The sequence below is a fragment of the Falco biarmicus genome, chromosome 5 (assembly GCF_023638135.1).
Source record: "Falco biarmicus isolate bFalBia1 chromosome 5, bFalBia1.pri, whole genome shotgun sequence".
NCBI classification, from domain to species: domain Eukaryota; kingdom Metazoa; phylum Chordata; class Aves; order Falconiformes; family Falconidae; genus Falco; species Falco biarmicus.
In genome coordinates, this window is record NC_079292.1 from 36845317 (window position 1) to 36867647 (window position 22331).

The 22331-nt window shown below is 40.6% G+C and overlaps 1 protein-coding gene across 2 annotated transcripts in view; it reads right to left on the reverse strand.

Moving 5' to 3' along the window:
• Positions 1-22331, reverse strand: part of HELB (DNA helicase B) — a 73317-nt gene that overhangs the window by 48934 nt on the left and 2052 nt on the right. Inside the window, exons 2-4 of one of the 2 annotated variants that reach the window (XM_056341978.1) lie at positions 6472-6554; positions 5895-6088; positions 5349-5473 (exon numbers count right to left, since the gene is read on the reverse strand). The gene's annotated coding sequence lies outside the window, so the exon portion shown is untranslated. The remainder of the gene's footprint in view (positions 1-5348; positions 5474-5894; positions 6089-6471; positions 6555-22331) is intronic. The other variant, XM_056341979.1, reaches the window with a different exon arrangement.

Consider the following 22331-nt stretch of genomic DNA (forward strand, 5'->3'; position numbering starts at 1 on the left):
AGCTAAACAGATGACAGCATCATGCATTAAATGGACTAACCACAGGTGGTTAAAGATGAAAACTGGGAACCTTTTTTAAATAAGCCTATTCCTACAGAAATTAGTGAGTTCTTTACCGTTAAAAGTGTAAGTAATAAAAATGGCCACTTGTCTAAAAGTTACGCCTTTGGTCAGTAAAGGATTTAGGGAAATACTAAATCTTGCATTATGGAGACGTTAAGACTAGATAACAGAGTGGTGTCCTCGGTCCTTCAGATCTATTAGTCTCATTCTTACTCTGCACAGAAAGCCTGGGTGATAGCTAGCCTCACTGAAATCAGTGCAAACCTTGTGTTAATTTCAGTGGGTCATAGATTGATTTCTAACATCTGGTTTATGTTATTTAGGTTGTAAACTCTCTGAGGCACTGGGCTTTAGGTCTTCATTCATAATGCGCCGAGTACAATGCGGTCCTGGCCAACAGTTAGTATTGCCCTTGTCAACATTGCCTTGTCAAATACTCTGCTTTTACAATTAGTGAAAGCTTAAGCTAAGATTATTTTAGTTTGATGCTACTCCATTATAAATCCAGATTTACATGTGAAGTAGCAGAATTTGTACATCTGTTGAAGCTGTATATTAAGTAACACATTTTTTGCATAGGATATTCCTCTGCAGTTTCAGAACTACAACCCAATGTTACTGGGCAGCTTTAATTGCACCTGTATGATGTGATATGTTGTGCTTTGAACTGTGATTTTACATTGCCACTTTCACTGTCTGGAAAGTTAGTATTTTTCCCCAAAAACTTTTTGTGGCTCTTCTCTCTCTGATGATTTGTGCTAGCATAGAGTAATCGCTGTGCTGTACTAATTTTGTGCTACTTTGTTTTTTCCTTATGTCTTTCCTTTCACTGCATCCTCTCCCACCCTATTTTAAACCCTGATTGGCAAAGAATATATGTGCCATCTCACTGAAATCAGCAAAGTTCTGCACTGGTTGCACGTTCTCATTGCCAGCTCCAGACCACAGCCTGTCTTGGCTGTTGTATGACTCATTTATTTCTCTGTGCTGCATTTCTGTGACTTTGCTGTTTCTCTGTGTATATATAAAAATTCAGTATAACTACTGACATAGAAAAAAAAAAGTGCATGTATATTTGTGTGCACTGATTATCACTGCATCTGAATAACTGGTAAAATATGGACTATAAACCCATGTCTCTCTGGGGAAAGATGCTCCCTCTTCCTCCAGGGAAGAGGGGATGAAAAACCAGAGCCTTTTAAGGCACTTGGCCATTCTGCCACCTCTGTCACAGATCAGTCATGCATGAGATGTCAAGCTGTCACAGTTTTGTGACACTGGCTCACACTTAAAACATGTTTGAAATATCAAGCGTTTGAGAAGTCTTGCTGACGGTGGAGAGAGTAATTACGTATCTGAAATCGCCCACGTGGTTCCTTGGGCCATATATGCCTGAAGGTGCATTTGCATCGTGGCTGTTGTTTTAAACATATGCTGGTCATACATGAACTCCTGGCAGTTCCTCCAGCGTCTCAAAGGCCCATGCTCTCCGCAGCATACAGTAAGAGTTTGCTCTGGTTTTTTCCATTCAAAGTTCCCACCACTGGACCCCACCAGTCAAGCCCAGCGGCAGAACAGATGGATTTTGATTGCCGGGATGTGGGGACATGATCTGGACAGCTTTCCATGACACCTTGTAAAAGCACCCACAGCCTGTCTACAGCAGTGTTTGCTCCATTTTAAGCACCAACACTGCTTCCACATTGCTAAAACAGCTCTAAAACTTCCCACTGCAGAGAAGGCTGGAGACAGAGCTTCCCCACCTGTCTTCCCTATCAAATATTGCAAGGAAACAACCTTTGCCAGGGGCTCCTATTTTTACACCCATTTGTGATTCCATAGTCCTCCCACTGCAAACAACAGGAAAAAAACCTGCCAGAACCTTTTTTTTAAGTCACTTTGTACACGCCAGATTCATCCAAATATTTCTCCTTTCTATTTTCTGATCAGTTCAGCTTTCTTATTGGGAGTTAAATCCTCTCCCCACTCCCTGAAACACCAAGCCTGTGTAGTCTGCCTCATATTTTACAGTGATTTAATCAATGCTTTATAGAAACTTTACCCCTTAAAAGATGCAAGAACAAGATACAGTGTGTGGGAGCACAGACCACCTTGTAAGAAGCCCAAATGAAACAAAAGTGCCAATTCACATGTAATAAATGCATGTACTTCTAGAAGCTTTGCAAGTATTTCTTCCAAAACTGGAAGACAATCAGTTTATGCAAAATATGTTAAGCTGTCCAGGGAAATCCCACAATTCTCCTCACAAATATAAGTAAAACCAACAATTATACATTAATATAAACCCCATGCTGAAGTCAACTCACAATTTAAAATACTGTGCTTCATAACAAAAAAACATAAATATGGGCAAATCAGGTATTTAACAGACCCACAATTGTGTTTTAATTAGTGCATTTATAAAATGATATCAAATAATCTCCAGTGAATCATTATTTTTAAAAGGGCTATTTATATGTATATTACATACAAATAACTGACGTTTTTAGAAAACTGTCACTATGGGAGCAAATGCTGCTGTGAGGTTCTTTTATTTTTCATCCCATTAATTCCAATATTGAAGTAACTGGAGCCTTATATACTTCACCTATGATGCAAAATCACCTACCGTCTTGCCCAAAGAAAATGTTTATTATACACCACCACTGGTGGTCCAGGTGAGAAGGCTCTGGAGCAAATACCAGGGTACTGGAGGATGGGCTCAGTAGATGGCACTGGCATTAGACCCCTGTTCTGCTCTGCACAAGATTCAGCAGCGCTGGTCCAGGAGACCTATTGAATTTTGTGTCTGTGCTCAGCTGTGCCACAGATTGAGTAGCCCTGCCACCTCCTTCATGAAGAGATACAGTGTTTGTATCTCTTTGTTTTGAGATCATAGAATCATTTAGGTTTGAAAACACCTTTGAGATCATCACATCCAACTGTTAGCCTAGCACTGCCAAGTCCACCACTAAACCATTTCCCTAAGCACCACATCTACACGTTTTTAAAATATCTCCAGGGATGGTGATTCCATCACCTCCCTGGGCAGCCTGTTCCAATGCTTCAGCACCCTGTCAGTGAAAACATTTTTCCTAATACCCAATCTAAACCTCCCCTGGCACAGCCTGAAGCTGTTCCTTCTTGTCCTGTCGCTAGTTACCTGGGAGAAGGGACCGACCCCCACCTGCCTACAGCCTCCTGTCAGGTAGTTGTAGAGAGCAATAAGATCCCCCTGAGTCTCCAGCAGATTAAACAACCCCAGTTCCCTCAGCCGCTCCTCATCAGACTTGTGCTCCAGACCCTTCACTAGCTTTGTTGCCCTTCTCTGGACCACTCCTCTGAAAAAACATCACCAGCTTTGAGATGCCACCAGCATCTTAATCTACACAGCATCTATCCTTCCTAATTTCTCCTCTTCATGGATGCATTCTGCAAACTGCTGAGCAGTGGCATTACCCATACCTGGCAGCAGTCTACCACCCATTCCTTCCCATCATGAATCCCATACAGCAAGAGATGGTACACGTTGGACACAAATTACTCTGCTGTAATCTGTACACAAACAGTTGTGTACTCTGGACACAAACACACTGCTGTAATCACTATCAAATGTGACAGATGTACCAAAAATACCTGAGTCCATTAAAACTGAATAAATCTACCATTTTCGTTATTTTCCAGTGCAGAAGGAGCAAATATAATTTGGTGCCCATTTTCCACTCCTGTAAGACCATGAACATCTTGTTCTAATGCTGCAGTCAAGTAAAAGAAGGTCACAAGCTCTTGTGGGTGTCAGGAAGTAAGGCCTTTTCAGGGCCAGGTTGGAGAAATGGCCCATTGACGATCTCCTTTCAGTGGCAATTTTTTCTGCTGATCTTTAAATTGTTTTCTTTTTCTGTCCAGTCATAGGAATGTGACTTCAAAACCACTATGCTCAAGAGGAATGTTCTTTGCTTACTTGTCCATTTTGGGAGGAGAGAACAGAAAGTTTTGGTGCTTTTTTGTTTTCTACAGGTATGTAATGGCAAGGAGCCACAAACGGGAAACTGTGTGGAAGACTTCAAAGATCGTGGCTGACTGGCAGTGAAACTCAAAGTACAGAGAAGATCTTCTAGTGTCCAGTGCCTAAAGAAACCACTTGGAGAGACAGAGTCATGGCAAGCGAGAACAGCAGGAAATCCTAAAGCTAATCTCTGCGACACTGTGCCCTGAAACAGCACAAGGGTGTTCCAGAGCCCCGGACACAGAGCTGTGAGAAACAATCTATGCCAACCAAGCTTGAGCTTTTTCCTCCCTTGTTCGTTCTCAGTTTGATTTCCTACATCTCTCACCATGTTTTCTTTAAACTCTTTGTTGCTTGTTCTACTCCCAAATTCCTCCCTTCTGTATTCCCTACTGTCCCTTTGGCGATCCTTTGAATACCTTCCTCCCTCCTTTTCAGTCACATATGGTCACATACAAGAAATCAGAAATTGGACAACTATCTAACTTAGAGGAGACAAAATCTCTCAGAGAGTGCTCTAGGAGGTTTAACTCAGATCAAACACATTATCAACCCAAAGTAACCCAAATTTGTCTTACATGAATATATAAAAATATTCATCGTTTACATGGATATATAAAACATGGATGCAGGGCATCTAAAGGAGATCTGCACATCACCAAATCAGCCAGGAAAACACACTTTCACTCTTCGATAGGCTGATGATTTGCTAATAAGGTTGTTAAGCGCAAGGGCCCCTCGTTAACACGTTCCGATGACTGGCGGCACAAGGAGGAACCGCACGGAGACCAGGAGGGGTTACAAAAGCTGTGATGCTGCTGCCACCTGAGGTCTCCTGCTGGAAATACAGCCCTTGTGCGGAGGGGGGGTGCACAAAAACGGGGCTGTCGATGGAAAAGGGAATCTGAGATTCAGCAGTGCCACAAGAGCCTCGCGGATGCAAGGCGAAGAGGCTGTCCTCACGGGCAGCCCCAGGCTGACACCTCTGCAGCACTGCACAGGGGCTGTGCGAGCTGTCTGCAGTGCACGCTGCCGCCAGCAAGGGCAGTTCTGCCCTCGCCGGCCTGGGCCTCCTCCTTGTCTTCTGCGGGCACCTGGGCTTTTGCAGCCTCCAGCTGAGACAGATCAGAGACATGATCCAACTAAAATCAAATGGTTTTCAGACTGCATCTAGAATGCCGCACCCAGATCTGAGATCCCCAGTACGAGCAGAAGGTGTCAACGCACTGCAGCAAGTTTAGCAGAGGGCCACCACGATGGTCAGACCTGGAGCACTCACCCCATCAGAAGAGGCTGAGAGACCAGGGCTTCTTCACTCTGGGAAAGACACCTTCAGGGGGACCCTATAGCCAGCTTTCCAGCACCTGTGAGGAGGCTATCAAGAAGACAGCAGCAGGCTTCTCCCTGCAGTGCAGAGTGAAAGGACGAGAGACAAGAAGCGTAAGTGGAAAGAAGCGGTTCAGACCGGCTATGTGGAAAACCTTTTCCACCATGAGGAGCAGTCAGGCAGGGTTAAGGTTGCCCAGAGAGGCTGTGCAGTCACTGCCCTTAGAGGTTTTCAAATCCAGTCTAGACAAAGCCCCGATCTCACAGCTGAGCCTGCTTTGAACAGGCAGTAGGACTAGGGACCTCCTGAGGTCCCTGCCAGCCTGAATTACACTGCAATCCTATGATCCTTAAGCCAGCTGTGTCTTCACAGACCTTTTTAGCTCTGTGATCTGTTTCAACCTTTTATGCAAAAATATTTTTAGCTGCTTCTACCTTGACCTAACTTAAATCAAGGATTGCAAAGTAACCACCTGAAGTGAAGGCACTCCACCATTACCTTGCTGGCAATCTTTAAAACCAGAATGCTCGACAACTCTTGCATAGGCCAGGGTCCACACACACTGCTCCGAAGGATCCACAGCGTGGCTGTGAGCTCTGCCCGCTCCACACACCGACATCTGTGCCGAGCAGCACATTAGCAATACTGGTGCCAACCATATAGTCCTGGTACAGTATGTGACAGAGAGGCAGCTGGGGAAAATTAATGGGGGTTTTGAAAAGATCAATAAATACAAAAAATGATATTTGATTATATATATTTAATAATCTTCCCATCTTCTGTTGTTGGAATCTGATTTTAATTGGTAGGTACCATGCTGTCACTTGTGCTCAGCTTTTGATCCTGTTCTTGGGTTTCTCCTACTGTTGTAAAATACCATTTTAATCATAAAAGTTATCATCTCACACAAACTGGTGGACTTCAGCTTTGCACATGATGTACATTGACATACTAGACCAAGCCTTTGCAAGGCATGAATCAAAGCTATTTTCCTCCATCATGTTCACTATAACATCTCTAGCAAAAGTATAGCTTTGTTACATTTAAAAATAAGAAAATTAAGAATATAGCATACCTTATTGAACCGTGACTCTCACCAGCGAAGTGTTCTGAACACTTTATCTCTGCTTCAAAGCCTGTCAAGACTTCCATTATAACCTAAAATAGTACAAAATAAAGTTATGTTATTTTTTTGGATACTAACGTATTAATAAACCATGAATAATCAGCTATAGCTAATAAATATGTTTTAATAGTTAACTTTTTTTAGAAAATTATTTTATTCTTTATTGCACAAATTCCTTACAATGGTAAAATCATTTCACAATATTTAATATTAATTCAAATAATGCTAAAAGACTAATCAGATAATTTAGAAAAAAAATAGTTTCTTGGTTTACAGAAGTTGACACTTGCTATTCCATAGCTATAGACATAATTTTACAGAGGGTTTGCTCCATTTTAATAACTCCTCTGGCATGTATCTCCAGAACTTTCTGGTATCCATACTTTCAGTGCAAATCTGAAGTACCACACGGGACCTCAGACATGACAGAGCAAAATCTGGTAATGTTGTTTGATTATGGTAATCCAAAAGTATGTTTGTACTGGAATTATATATAGATGTATATATATCTATGCTTATATATGAGAAAATAGGGGGAGGGAGAAAGAGAGAGTGAAAAATCAGTCAGAGAAATTCAATGATTACATTTTCCTAATGCATCGATTTCTTCCTGTTTATTACATTAGTATTTTACTGTGCATTATAGCTCCAGTGAAGCAATCCCATTTATGTATGTGCTAGAAGAACAGTCTGAAAAAGTCTACCACTTTCACTGAGATTCCTTAGATTTTTTCAAGTTGAGCAGATGCTTAAAATAAGCATACACTGGGTCAATGCCTCACCGCACTATTCAGTATTTATTAGTAGTAATGTGTGGCTAATGTAATAGTCGCTTCCATTCTAAATTCTCTCTTCAGCTGCTCATAACTTCCAAAACCAAATTCCTTTTCGACCTTAAATTCCAAATACCTGGCCTCATGTAAAAAGCCAATCTTTATATATTAGTTCCTGTAAAATCCATCCATCTGAATTTACATTATGTGAAGACAGAAGTGATTACAATGAACTCTAGCTCAATTTTTTCATTCATGTAACTGAGAATAGCCATGAAGATTCAACCATGGTTTAAACTGCACAGTTCAGCCTCTTATTTCACAATGAATCTTGTGCAGATGCACCATGACTCCCACTCACAGGTTCATTGCACTCAACAAAATTTGAGGAGGATCAAGGTTTCACCTGTATGATGTTTAGGGAAGGACCAAGCACCCACAGTCACTGCAAGGGGCCAGGAGCTGTGGAGAAACCCCATGGGGGGGAACAAGCCAAGGCCCATCCCACCAACCCAGCAAGGGAGTGGGGCAGGCTGGGGGGCAGATGGAGGCATCTCCTAGCCCCACTGCCGTCGTTTGTTGTGGCACAACAGGTCTGGGGCCAAGCTGGAGAGTCAATCTGCAAATCAGAGTCTAGGTCACCAGGGTCCACAGCCAGGCAGAGCTGGGATAGCACTGGGGACAGTCACATGCACCTTAGCCAGGGCAGGGACTGACAGCCCCCAGCTGAACTGAGATGGGGTCCCTTGATGCAGCACCAGGTCTCTCTAATGCCTTTTGTTCTGCTAAGAGCTCTTCACAAAACCAGGCAACTGGGCAACACTAAGTAAATTATTTATTACCCAAGCATTTGAAAACTAAAAATATTTCACAGAATTGAACATTTACACCCTATGGAGTGGTTGCTTCCTAAATACATGTCATGCCATGTTGGTTCCTACTGCTCTGTCCATGTATGCATACTATACAGCATGTATGAAAATGTCATTTCTATGACATAGCTTGATATTCTGCCACATGTAACAGTGCAAACCTGGATAGTATGCAAACACAGAAAAGCTTTAGCTATTCATATTAATATATTCAGGTATGTTCGCTAGGATAGAGAGAGACAGTTACTACAAAAACAGAGGCATTAACTAAGTAGCTACTCTGTATAATACAAAAATTCCACTTCAGAAAGCACAACAGTAGATGACAACCTTCCACACACACACCCCCCCCCATATGATAATTGCTACTCCTTTGATTTTGAATATAGACTGGATAATCACTGAAGGGCTTTGATATACAGTCTAGTCTACATCCCCTCCACCAAATGGTCTAATTTGTCTTTCTTCATTGAATGCCACACAGTTTAGTTTTGTCACCAAAATTCAGAAATAACCTTGCAGCATTTTCACAGGGGCTGAATTTCATATTACTCTTTCTCAGTACAAAATAATGGCACAGCTACTGAAGAAGTACAAATGTATTTGCAATACCAAGACTCAATGCCTTCTTTTCTTACCTTCAGAAAAATAGAAATGCTTAAAACAAACACTGAAGAGATTGGGCTGGTATGAACACCAGTGGTAACAGAGTATTTTACATTGAGTTGTACTGGAGGCTTTCAAAGTCCATTTAATCTTAAGAAAAATCTATTTCTATCGCACATTTCGATTATTGGCAACAAGGGCTTCTCAACTAATGTTAACAGAGCAAATCCATTTTCAGTGCAGTTACGAAAGGACTGACGGAGACATGGGAGATTATGTGCCATCACACATCTTGAAGGGGTGCTGAAAATGCTTTTGTTCTGTACATGGCGGGATTAAAGAACTTTCTGCCTGTCTACCCCCTGTTGCTCCTCTTACATCACAGTAATTAGGATAAACGATCTTCCATCTGACCCCCTGCAATGCCTGCCGTGCACAAACCCAGCCTACGAGACAACACAGGTGTTACACTTAATCCACAGCTCAGCAAAGCACTTAAATGTGTATTTTGAGACCAGATTTAAAGGTATGTTTAAAAAGAAACAGTTTTTAATGGCACTGGTGAATTGGGGCCTTAACAGACTTTCAGGGTCATTGCTGAAGGAAACCATGAGTTAATGTAAATCTTGGGAGAGCTGCACTTCCTCCATGCCTCACGCCAGTAACACAGCTGCATTGCCCAGCCTCACGCCAGTAACACAGCTGCATTGCCCAGCACATCTGCCTGGACTCTTTATACCCAGGTACTGCCCCACAGGAGCCTCTGCTTAATTGCACACACATGCTCCTCCCTTCTCCATTCCAGGTTTCTTCAGGAGCATCATTTGCTGGTATCTACCAAGAACCAGCTTACATGGATATTGACCAGGGTGGAAGTCACACAACAGCCTTGGTGTCCCACGGTGTGGCAAGACGTACAGAGCACTGTGTAGCTACACACGGAAGCAGAAATCCAGATCAATTCAACAAACCAAACATGCTCTCCAGCAAATATTTTTTCTTTGGGAATATATGTTAATGTAGCCAACAACTATATAACAACTTTATGTAGTATAAGCAAATTTTATAAAGTCTGACACAAAATAGAATTGCCAGTTTTTGCTTGTAAATTAAGATTTCCACATAATTTTTCTTAATATAAAGCAGAACAGCCTATTCTCTGAGAAATACCCATCTAATCTGAGTAGGCTTGAATGAAGAAACCTAGGCATAAGGTAGCTGTTGAATCCTTGATTGCTCAGTAGAAATAAAACGATCAGTATTTTATATATGCCAGTGTGGTCTCAGGAAAATCACTTTCACAGGTGATGGTTATCAGTACAGAACAGCATTAAATGAAATAAAGAGTCATCTTAAGTAAATGTGTTATGAATTTGAATATATCATTGGCTGATGACAATACAAAAAAAAATAAGACTATAAATGAATGCTTAACTTCAAATGTAATGGCTTTGAACTTTTCCTATAGTGTTCCAAGTGCAAATTGTGTGGGTTTTTTTACCATAAATAAATGTTTGGTGGACAAAGCCTGTAAGATTTGCTGGCAAAGATGCACAGCCAGAGCTATAAATATGTGGGAAAATCTAACAGTTCAAATTTACTCCAAAGGTCATCTGGAGTATAAATGTATTCTCAGAAAAATTATGCAGAAATTTTATCATTCTCTTCTTCACATGGCCTGAGATTGCAGGAAATAAGTAAGTCCTCACAAAATATAATGACAGGAAGAGAAAAATGCCTATGCTGTGACTGAATCCAGTTTCTTCTAACAAATTATGATGTGTTCTGTGACATAAATTCCAACCATTAACCACTTCCATAGGCATGAAGCCAGAAGAATAGCACTGTTAAGACTGGTTTTAGCTAACCCCTGGAATATTTTACTCTTGAAAAGGTTGCATTTTCTAGACAAAGGAGGTTTACATGCAGCTTGGCAAGAAGTTAATGTGAAAAGGAAAAGCTAAAACATAAAATCAACTCACAACTGCAAAGTTTCACTTTTTGAATGAAAGAGTTTCCACTGTTTCTTCATATGTTTTGCCTATATATATTAATGAGGAAACATATAATCAGTATGTGAGTTACAGTGCACAGATGTTCTTAAGCCTTGTTAATGTGGGATGCAACTCCTCTATCATAAAGGGAAAATGCAAAGTCATTTACCTTGCTTACATCCAATAATTGTGCCACAGGGGAACGTGCAAGAAGTGGTGTGTTTGCCAGAATAAAAGGTAAGAATAAACACATGCCAGGGAAGATACCAAATACTTTTCCTTTTCCTTTGCTTGCAGAGAGGCACAAGATCCCAGGAGCGCTCTTGCATTGGGAGTGTTTCCAGGACGGCTGTAAGAGATCCAGTTCACACTCCTGTCCATAATGAATGGGAATAAGCTATGCTTCATGGGAGCACATATATGCTAATTAGTACCATTTCTTCTGCAATTACATTTTAATTGAACAATCTTTAACAGAAATCAGGCTGATAGCAAGTCCCCCCAAAAACAAGCACACAAAAAGCCTGTGCCTCTTCAGCTTCAATGGCAGGGAGCTTGGCTTCCCAGTCATGGCTGTAAAATTGCAAGAAAACACCGCATAACAACACCCAAGAAAATTATTACAGATTTCCATATGTACATAAATTAAATAAAACCATGTGCAGATACTTTCTGTCACCTCTGATGTCTCAATGCCACTAGGCAGTGAGTTATTTGTAACATTCTTGACAGCAAAAGGCAAGTTAATTTTCCCTTCTTCTTTTGTTCTATTCTAAACATTTATCCCAAGGAGTGGAATTTCAAGTCATTTAGTTAAAATTCTCCTCCTATCAAAACCACCCAGCAGCCGTCAAAAACCCATACCAAAATAAACATAGATAAAATTAAAATACTCAGATTCCATGCAGCACCACCTGGCTGGCGAGCTCACTTAAAGGAATGGCCACGACCCTCACCCAAAGACTGCACATACATGCACTGGAATGTGAGAAGACAACTCCACTGATTCCTACTTAGTTATCTCAGCCACCATCAGTACAGAGTAGATTCAAAGTCCCCTTACTGATTTGTATTTACCACTAAAAATACTCATCCCAAATTTCAGAATGTTCAGAACTTGATGTTGCACTGCTTATGATGTTTCTTTTCAGCCAGACCTGCAGGAAAGCTATTACTATTTAAAGCACTGTGAAATCAAACCTCAACATGACCAGGAAGTTTGAAACACTAGAGCTGAAACATGCACTGCTTCCAAGATGTTCAAGCTGCTCCTGAACATATTTTGAATTATAAGCAAGGTCACTCTCTGGGCTTTTGTACTCTTAAGCACTGGCAAATAAAGAAAACTAGAAAAAACATAATTCCTGAATGGAATTGTGCAAAAAAAAGGATTTTTTGACATCAAGGAGGAGTACACATTATTAAAACATGAACTGCCAATATTAAACTAAAATTCGGCCTTATGTTAAAGTAATTTCTGTTATTTATATTTGTATTTTTTCACACACTTTGGACTACTTTGCCATAACACACTATTAGATCCAGTCTGACATTTCCATGTGAAATCTTTGAAATTGCACAGGTATTAGTCTTAAAGCCAGCGTAGATCAGTAACACTGCCAGAAAGCATAAAATATCTCATCAATGTCTTCAGCACCAACCCATTTTTTGGAAGCCCTCGCTTATCTATGTGCAACAATACGTTGCCTAAGAAACACATTATTTTAGTAAGAAGATGAGGAAATCTCTTAGCAAGGCAGTGATCTTGTTTTCATACAACAGCTTTAGTTCTACTCTACATCTGCTTTTAAAAAATTAATAGCGTATTTTTGATTCTGAGTATCTGCCTTGCGGACTTTTTCCCTCCAACTAGCATGTTTTCATTGATGCTTTCTGTTGTATCTCTGATGGTTTTAAGTTGATATGGGCGTGCAAGGTTCTTCATAGAAAGATGAGCATTATTTATCAACCATTTATAGAATTGTAACAGCTTTATGGTTCTTTCCCCCTTTTTGTCACTACTATACATTCTTTTCACTGCTGCGTCCACAGAATTAAAACTAGTAATTGAAAAGAGAGTGGTACAAGGATGCTGACGCTGGTTTCTGAGACAATGAGGCAGAGAGAAAAGTGAAAGTTTCTTGCAGGGGATTTTCCCCCTTTCCAGATATAGTAGTTCAGAGCAGTGATACCATGATCGAGAACCAGCACTGCTGGCAGGCACTACACCTGTGCCGACGGCAGGAACACAACTGCAGACGCGTGGGACACTTTAAGCCTCTTTTGTATTCTTCACCTTTTGGAGCTCTTCAATCTCTCCACTTCTTCAATCTCTCCAAAGACCAAAACAAGGTTTACAACAAAAGTAAATAATAGCAATAATAATAACAAAGTGGTAGTACATTTTTTGAAAGAACCAAATGCGAAGTAATAAAGCAGTGTAAACAAAATAGCATTATTGCTTTTCATTTTTTTGTGTTGCCAAAAGTACAGTGGATGATTTTCTGTCCTTTGGGTGTGGATCCATAATATTTCACAAGACTTATATTAGTCTCCTTTTTCATCTGTGTCACAAGAGTGATGCTGAGTTGGTAACAGACTTACCAGGAAAGCAAATTCTTCTCTTTTTTTGCTATTCAAAATTCATGTAATTTTTAAAATATTTATTTAAAAACATTTAAAGTTTGAAACCAAGACGTTTTGGTACATAAACTCACTTTCTCTATTGTCAGGAACCTGACTGGGGTTTTGTTCATCAAGAACTTTTCACATAAAAGACACTTCTGTCACAGAAAAGCACAGTCCCAGTGTTAATTTTTAGTAATTAAAGTAGAAGCTTTATCTTTTGTTACTTCACGATAGTGGTATCAGTGGGATGGGACACAGTGGTACACATCTAGCGCTTAGGCTGATGTAACCTAAGAGATGAAGCTACAGTTTCATAGCCAAAATAAAACTGTGCTAAAGTTAGTCTGTATTTAGAAATACAATCAATGATACCATAAATGGTATCTACGTATTGCTAGATTGCTGAGGAATTACAACATCAGTAAAATTACAAAAATGCAGCATTTTGTATTTGCTTTCTATTCAGTGTAGAAGTAACAAACTTCACAGATGCAGAATGACAGTAGGCCTCTGAAGGAAAAATCTACATTTGTATTCTGAGAACTTGAAGGCACATAACATGATTTTTGTAATTTATTGCCACCATGGGAAGCATAAATTTCAGAAAAGCATGTGAGCTTCTCAAACTATATTCCCAGCATCAGCCCATTTACAGAAAAAAAATTCAACGAGAATTACAATTATACGTGGGGCTGACAAAAAGCATCTTTTCCCACATCGGTGCTGCTAGAAACTGTCAATCAAAGTATATTTAAGTATTTTCTACCTTAATGATGAGATTCAGGGATGCATGTTACACTAATTGTTTCCTAAACAAAAAAGAGAAAGAAACCACTGAGTTCTATTTATTTTTATCAGTGCAATGTTAGAATTTCATAGCTTACCTTACTGTATTAATTTCTCTACAAAATTCAGCACAGCACAGCCAATTAAAAACATGAGTTTAAAATATGCATATGTTGCAATTTGACCTCTGGAAAGCTCTTGTCTACAAGCAGCCAGAAAATCATAACCACTGCTACAACTGGTTCCCCAAACAGAATGCATATGTGTCCAAAGCTCTGCTTCTATTCATTTCTCTGAAAAAAGCCACAGAATATTTGGGGTGGTTTATGCAGGTGCTGTATTTCTAGAGTGCCTAGTGGACACAACAATGTTTTCTAATATTGCCATAAAATCACAAACTTAAATTAGATGAATGATGCCATCGACTTCCTGGAACACAGGATACAAAGAATGTTTAGGTAACATTTTCCAGCACTGCAAAATGTATTCAATTTTTTATATTAGAAAGACAAAATCATTATGATGTCAGCAGTTTTTGTTCCCCTTAGCTCTTCAATAAAACCATATCAATTTAAAAATGTTCCAGGTGTGTATTTTAGGTGGAGGAGGAGCTCTGCTTGGGATTTCTTCCCCCAAAACAACATCTGACAGGACTGACACCTTCAGCTGCCTCCTAAGTGCCTCCTGAGTGTGACCACAGCAGCACAACCTCTCAGCAATGTGCAAATTTCATAGGGATGTGAAAACAGTCTTGGAGACAGTTTAAGGGAGGATTCACTATCCAGAAAACACCTAACTTCTGTCATCCACTCCACGCAGGACATACATGAAGACATGGCAATTTTCAAAGTATTTTGAGATTGCATGTGCATTTCCATCTCTGGGCAAAAAATCCTAAGAAGCCCAAGATGAAGTATCAGCCACAACATGTATTTCTGAGACTCGCAAAGTCAAACTGTTGGCACCACAGCATGGCTGGGAACCAGCTGGTCCTGCCACATACCTAAGCCACACACTGGTACCTGGTGTGTACCAGAGCTCCAATTTGCTGCCCAGGAAGTTATTTTATCTGATGCTGTCCCAAGCCTAAATACAACCGAAAGACTAGTTTTTGCTCCAAATAACATTTAAATGTGGTATTGACAGTGGAAATAGTTCAGCCAAATGTTAACTAAAACTTCAACTTTGTAATTTCAGCTGCTGGAAGGCAAGCTGCCACCCAAAAATGCAATACCCTCTCCCTGCCACCAACCTCTGTGCACCCATCGCCTTCCTCCTGTCGGCACAAACAGCAGCCCCCAGGCAGATCAGCTCATACTGATTATAATCTACATATTGGGTTATTTAGTCTGTAGTTATACAAAAATACACTTGTCTGTGAAAATTCATCTTTGGAAATGTCCACTCCTGAAGTTCCTTCAGGATGAGCTGCTGCACTTTCCATGCATTCCTTCTAACCTAGCCTAACATGCAGTTGCAAACAAATCATTGTATAAAAATCAAACAAGCAAACCAGTTTAGGAGAGAGCAAAGTCATAAGTCAGTCCCAAGTCCGTGCACACTCTGCTAAAGTTACTACTTAAGGTTGGTGCTCAAAGGCTTTTTAAAATGGGGCTGTAAATCCCACCTTTCCAGGATGAACTTCTGGCTCAAGCAATCTCAAATACAGCCCTATTCTACATCCCCCAAAAAGTACACTGATCTTCACAATAATCTGTGTAGCCATAAGTATTGCAAAGTACTTCAGAAAACCAGCAGTTTAATTATAAGGCAATTCCAGACCTAACAACGGAGGTGCAATCCCCCTGCTCTAAGGCAGGGAGGACCAGTGCTAGGCTAGGAAGCCTTCCACAAAGAGACTCTCTACTTTCCTGGGAAATTTGGAGTCTGCCTTGCCAGAGGGAGTTAAAAGTCCATACTGTGTAATTTGTTTGCAGAGAGTCTGCCAGTACCAAAGGAACAAACCCAGAGACATGGTAGAGCACATTTAAGTCTAACTTTTTCTTTAAAACATATTTATCTTTTTATAAAAGCTTTCTCTATTTATTTATTTATTTATTCATTCATTCATTTATTTTATTTGCCAGGGGACCTTATGTGGGGTTTGGAGCCTTTTTTGGACTTTTTGCCTGGAATGCCATCACAGCCATGTGAAATCAGATATTTCAGCTTTGCTATATACTAGAGCACAGGAGGCTTTGGACTAAGATCCAGTACTTAGACAATACCTTGGAAGTGATGCTTTGGAAGCCAGCTGACAGATTGCTCTCTCCTTTCTGCAGTTAAGGCTTGAAAAAGGAGAAATCAATGTTTGAATGTAAAGGGCTATTTTCCCCAAAACTTAAGGTCATCAGAAGACCCATAAATAACCTTAATTATGTTAATGCTTTACCTGTCACATCCGTCCTTCCCTTCAGAGGCCTCACAGAGATGATTAAGCAAAATCCTGCCCCAGCTATGATTTTCAGTTAAAGTGGTAGCATCTCAAGCACAGCTGCTAACTTTGGACATAGTGCTTTAAAGGAAGTGCATAGCAGTTGTGAACAATTACACATTTTGACCAGGAATCACAAAAGCACCATAAAAGGGGTTCACTTGCAATTACAGCTGTTTTGTTGGCAGGTATTAATGAATGTGTTTAATATTTTAGCAGAGATACTAGATTTCTAATTAGATTAGATGTTTAACACCAAGTATTAGATGTAACAAATCAATCACTTTAATGGCTGACTCATTAAGATATAGAGACAACCATCTTCCAGAATAATTTTTAAATCTATTTTTCTCATGCAAGGATATCTAAAAGCCAAAAGCACTATTAGATAACTGGATTAGGATGCAATACAATGCAGGTGTGCTCCAAATGATGCATGCTTAAAGAATGGTCAGTAAGATCTCGCACAGATGACAGTAGGCCAAGTTTAGGGATTTACAGTTGAGATTTACCTGGATCACTCAATTCTGGCTGCTTTTCTGCATGCTTAGTATCAACCATTTCTGAAATGGGCTTAAAATCAAACACTGCTGTCAAACATATCTTCCTCTAAATTAAATTAGTGTACTTACCTGTCTCAACATGGACTTTCCCCTTCCCCTTGTTCACATAACTTAGATGACTTTTAGGAGGGAGGGAGCCCAAGCACAGCTTTGTCTTAGCAGAGGACCTTTTTGCAAGACCAAGACAGGACCTACATGCTACAGCCCACTCAGCCAGCACATACCCTAAAGCTGGCTGTTATTAAACACAGTGTGGACATTTTGATCCCATGTGGCAGCAGGCTGACAACCACCACAGAGATTATCACTCTGTCAAGTGTAAATCCACTCTCTAGCCTGCTTGCCTCTTAGTAGATACATGCTTCTGGAAAAGGCAGCACCATGAATTTTTTACTGAACTGGACAACACACATTTTGTAGAGATAATGCCACTAATAGCAGTCCTTGCTAGCAAAACCTGCAGAGGTGGACATGGAGTGAAATACATAATTCATTCCTTTTAAATGAACAGTGGCTGCTGAGCTGCTTTGTTGCTACAGGAGAAATGATGCTTCTGCTTTTTAAGTCACAGCATTAACACTTGGCGTTAATACATCTCAATCCTAAAAGCACTGGAAAAATTCCACCCTAATTTCGCTTAAAAAAAAATAATCCTGAGGTTTTCACTGGAAGCAGAGTTCATCCAAACATCTTCAACAGGACTAACGGGGATGATGCAGACAAGAGTGCTGAAAAAACACTGGATTCGACGAAGATGATTGTCCAGCCCCTAATCCCTACAAAGGTACCACACACCAATGAATAATATTTCTCAGGCGCATCATTCAAAAGCAAGATTTAAAAGGAACATCTAGCTAAAAATTCATTAATAGTCATCAATAAAAATTAATCAATAGATAAAATAGTCATTATCCAAACCTCTGGCTGACTAATAAACGACTGTTCTTCCTGCTAGTTCTGAGAATGTCAAGATTACATGAGACTCACTACTGTTCTTAAAAATGGTATTTTAATATTAATTAACACTAGAAAACACTCAGGTGAGAGACCCGTCTTCTACTCTTTTCTCCTTTGCTGGATCAAGTGTGGCATTTAGGGATCTGTACTATTCTTTTCTGACTGCTGTTCTGGAAAGGCACCTTGAAGCAATGTGGAAGTACTCTGCTATGAATGAAGCCATTAGCTTTGTTTCTGCCTCATGCGAAATGAGCAGTAACTATATATCTGAACACGTATCCTGAGACTTAACGCTGGTCTGCTTCACACAACTAAATAATGAACCTTGTGAATAAGCAAAGGATTTGCCACTGACCCACTTCCTGAAGCGCCTGCATGAGACTTGTTCCACCAGCACCAGAACAAGCCTCTCACACCACTTTTGTCCTTCCCTCCATATTTTTCAAAGCTGTGAAGCTCCAGCAAGTGTCTTGAAAGCCACTTAGCTGTGGGAAAAAAGTGTGGGAAAACTAAGAGCTGCTCAATGAGTAACAGCACCTCAAGGTCCAAAACCCCATTGGTACCCTTGGCATTTTTGCCATTTTTTGGTGGTGAAAGACACTGAACATCTCAAGTTTCTTTTCCAGACCCTGTTCAGGGCATTGCAGGAGTTGCAAGTAGCTTCTGCACATTGGGGTCAACCTGTGTGTGATGGCAGCATGAGGAGATGGAGGTAACTTCAGGCATGCCTTGCGCCTCATGAAGCCACTCCAGACAAAACCGCAGTGCAGGCAGCACCTGAGGGTGAGCTGTGCCGCCCTGCCCTCCCAGCTCTCCTAGCACCAATATGCACCTAGAATAGAGGGGGCCATGCTCTGTGTAGGTACTTCTGCACTGATAAAGCTGTGCTAGCAGAGACAGGGACTACACCTCCATCAGATGAGGTTTGCTGACTTGGTTTTATGGGTGAACCTACAGAAGCAAGCCTGCCTTTCCACAGAAATAATTAATGCCTTAATGGTTTTTGCCAGCTCCTCCACCCCCTTTTCTGCCCTTGCTGTGTCCCCATCCCAGCTGTGATATATTTTGCATATATGCAGGGTGACATTGCTCAAGCAGTGGCATCCAGTGCCTTTTAGGATTCTCCAGGGTACCCAAGACATCTGCATGGCTTTGCAGATATAACAGGGGATTTACAGAAGGCTCAGTGCCTTTCTGGAGGAGCAAATGGAATTGAGACTGATACCCTGAGGGCCATAAAATGGCACCAGAGTCTTCTGTTAGGTGTCTGCATGCCACCCCTATTTCCATTGATGGTAACAGCTGCTTAGGCACTTTGTACTCACGTATATACCTATTTATACACACCTAAACACATTGTCTTCATCTGGACCTGAATCTTGTTCTTTAATTTCTGCAGAGTACACCCAACCAACAGCTGCAAAACACTGCTCTTTTAAATGCAGAATTTTTTTTTCCTTTAACAGCATACAGACTATTACTGTTGTTACACATGGGAATTCTTATCAGGATCTGATTGCACTAGATACTCAAACAGAAACAGGCACATCTGACCTCAACTTTTCAAAATGCCAGGAAAAGAAAGGTTCAGAATTAGAAGTGTTCATGACAAAATAAGCTCAAAGGTTTAGATAAACTAATTTAAATGAGTATATCCAGGTTTTAGATGACAGAATGACTAGCTGTGACAGGTGATGTAGGCTGTCCAGTGAAGACAATCAAAGCACATTGGAATTTGTGCAGAAAGAGTAGTTAAGTGTTTTATAAACAGCCTCCATATGGCACTCCCAAAATTCAAGCAGCTCTTACTGCTAAATTAAATCGAAAATAATAGCAAACTCAAACGAGGGTATGTTTTGATGTTTCATTCAGAGAAACAAATTCAAAATGCTTCCCCTTCTGTTTCACAAGGCAGTCCCGCTATTAAATTGGCTTAGTTTGTAACACTACCTCCATGCTAAAAAACCCCCACCACTAAACCCCCTCCCCCCAAAAAATAATATCCTTCTTCCATAAAAAAAGGAAAAATTACATATAACTGGGCTGTCAGTGTAGCACTCTATATTTCCCCAGGATTCAGTGTTACACATGGCTCTTTCTAAAATGCCAGCAGTTACTAAAATAACAAAGGTGGGATTATAAGCAAAGACAGCTTTCAGCTTGATCCTGATCTTAAAATAGAAAATACTTCAGCTTGTCAAAATAAGATTGCACCCTTGAAAGATATGAGACTTGCATAAATGGACAAAAACCTTGGAAGACAACTTTTAATGCCAGGATGAATTTATTAAACACCAGCACTACTCTATTAAACTGCTGAGATATATTGATCCGGAAGTCCTGTTTTCAAAAGGAAACATACCCACCCTGACCCCAGTCAAAATATTTCACCAAATTGCATCAGTCAAAACAACATATCTGTTCAAAAGCTGTTCATAATCCTTAAAATAAAGGGCCAGGGAATTAACTTCCACATCATGCTCCCTGGCAGGTAAGCTTATACCCCTACACTGATGGACGAGTGCCACCAGGTAGCTCTGTTTCTAGCCTTAACCCACTCCTTATTGCATCTGAGACCTCCAGTGAGTCCAAGGCCCCAAACTAACCTGGTGCATCTTATCAACAATGCATAGGAAAAAAAAACACAAAGGAGCTAATCGAGTTACAATATGGTGAGGTATAATGAAAAAAATATATAATGCAGGTGGGATTTAATAGGAAAAAGAATATATATATCATTAGGCAAAGATGCGGGCTCTAGGAAACTAAAGGAACATCGAGAGAACTTTTTCATCATAGAATAATGGAAGATTGACTTGGTGATCTGCTTGCTAAAGGGTAGAGCCTTTCTCATGAAACTGTAAGTACTAAAGAAGATAAAACCCTCTTCCCTTGATCACTGGATATGAAAATTCACCATCAGGGATTTTAGAGCAACGGACGGTGCATCTGTCCCTGAGTTTCTTTGTTATTTTCTTGCCCTGTAAGAACATCATGACAGTTTTGCAGCTACATACTGTACATTTAGCAATATAATTTAGAAGAACTTTGCAATTATGAAATTTCTCCACTTCTCATGGAAAACTTCTTATTTTGAGTGTGAGGATAATTTCACCGTACGTCACGTTTCTTCAAATTAAGATTCCTCAGGGTCACACAATAAAATGATCCCTCTAGCTTAACTAGCCAGCTATTTTGAAATTAAGAGAACAAAGTTCACCTGGGGATAAATTAATGGTTAACAGCCATAGGGATGCACCTATATAAACAAACTTTTCTCCTCTATTTTCCCACATTGTTTTGCATCTGAACTGCAAAACAGTTCTTCTGTTCTCTTTCTGAACACAACTTGCCTGGATGTTACCTTCTTGTTGAAAGGCTGGCAGGCAGCCACAAGGCCCCATGTGTGACTATGTACTCCTGGAACCGCACACCCTGCACTCCAGCAATATTACAGCACTCATGTCCCATGCATTTGTATGGAGCCATGCGGAGGTCATGGACTTTGCAATCTGGGAAGAGAAGACCGCTTAGGCCTGCCTCAACAACAGCTGTGATGATGTGAAGATACACAGATGTATATCAAAGCGATGCTGAGAGGGGTCACTCTGGGAACACTGTTCAAAGCTGCAGCAAATGAAGGGGCTCTGGCACAATGATTTAAAAACAAACCTCTGGAAAGAAGGAGAATCCTGGCAACACTCCAAGTACCTTTCCCAAGTACCTCTGAGTGCCAGATGGACTTCTTCCAGCAAAGCCACCGATTATGTATAACACAGACAAAAGGCACAGAGCAGTTTGTGGTCCTTAACCAGGGCTCTAGTGAGAGCAAGCTTCCTTTCCTCATACTGAAGTCCAAACCAGAACCTGGAGAACAGAAAGCTCTTTCACCCCTGCATGCACACACGCAGAGTGGAAGCGTCTAGCCAGTCCTAAGCAAGTCACTGTGGGACTGCAGCGGTTTCAAATAAAAATAGTGTGATGGAGGTATGTTTATGGAAACATCAAATACAGAAAAGAAAGGCAATGTAAAACATACTTTCCTTTTTATAAGGCATATTTAGCATTTTATAAGGTATACTTTCCCAAGGGAGGAATGGAACACTGCAAAGACATTGAAAGCACTCAGCCAGGCTTGACTTTATTAAACCTTGGTTCAGTACAGTCACTCCAAAGCACTGCTCACTGACAGCACG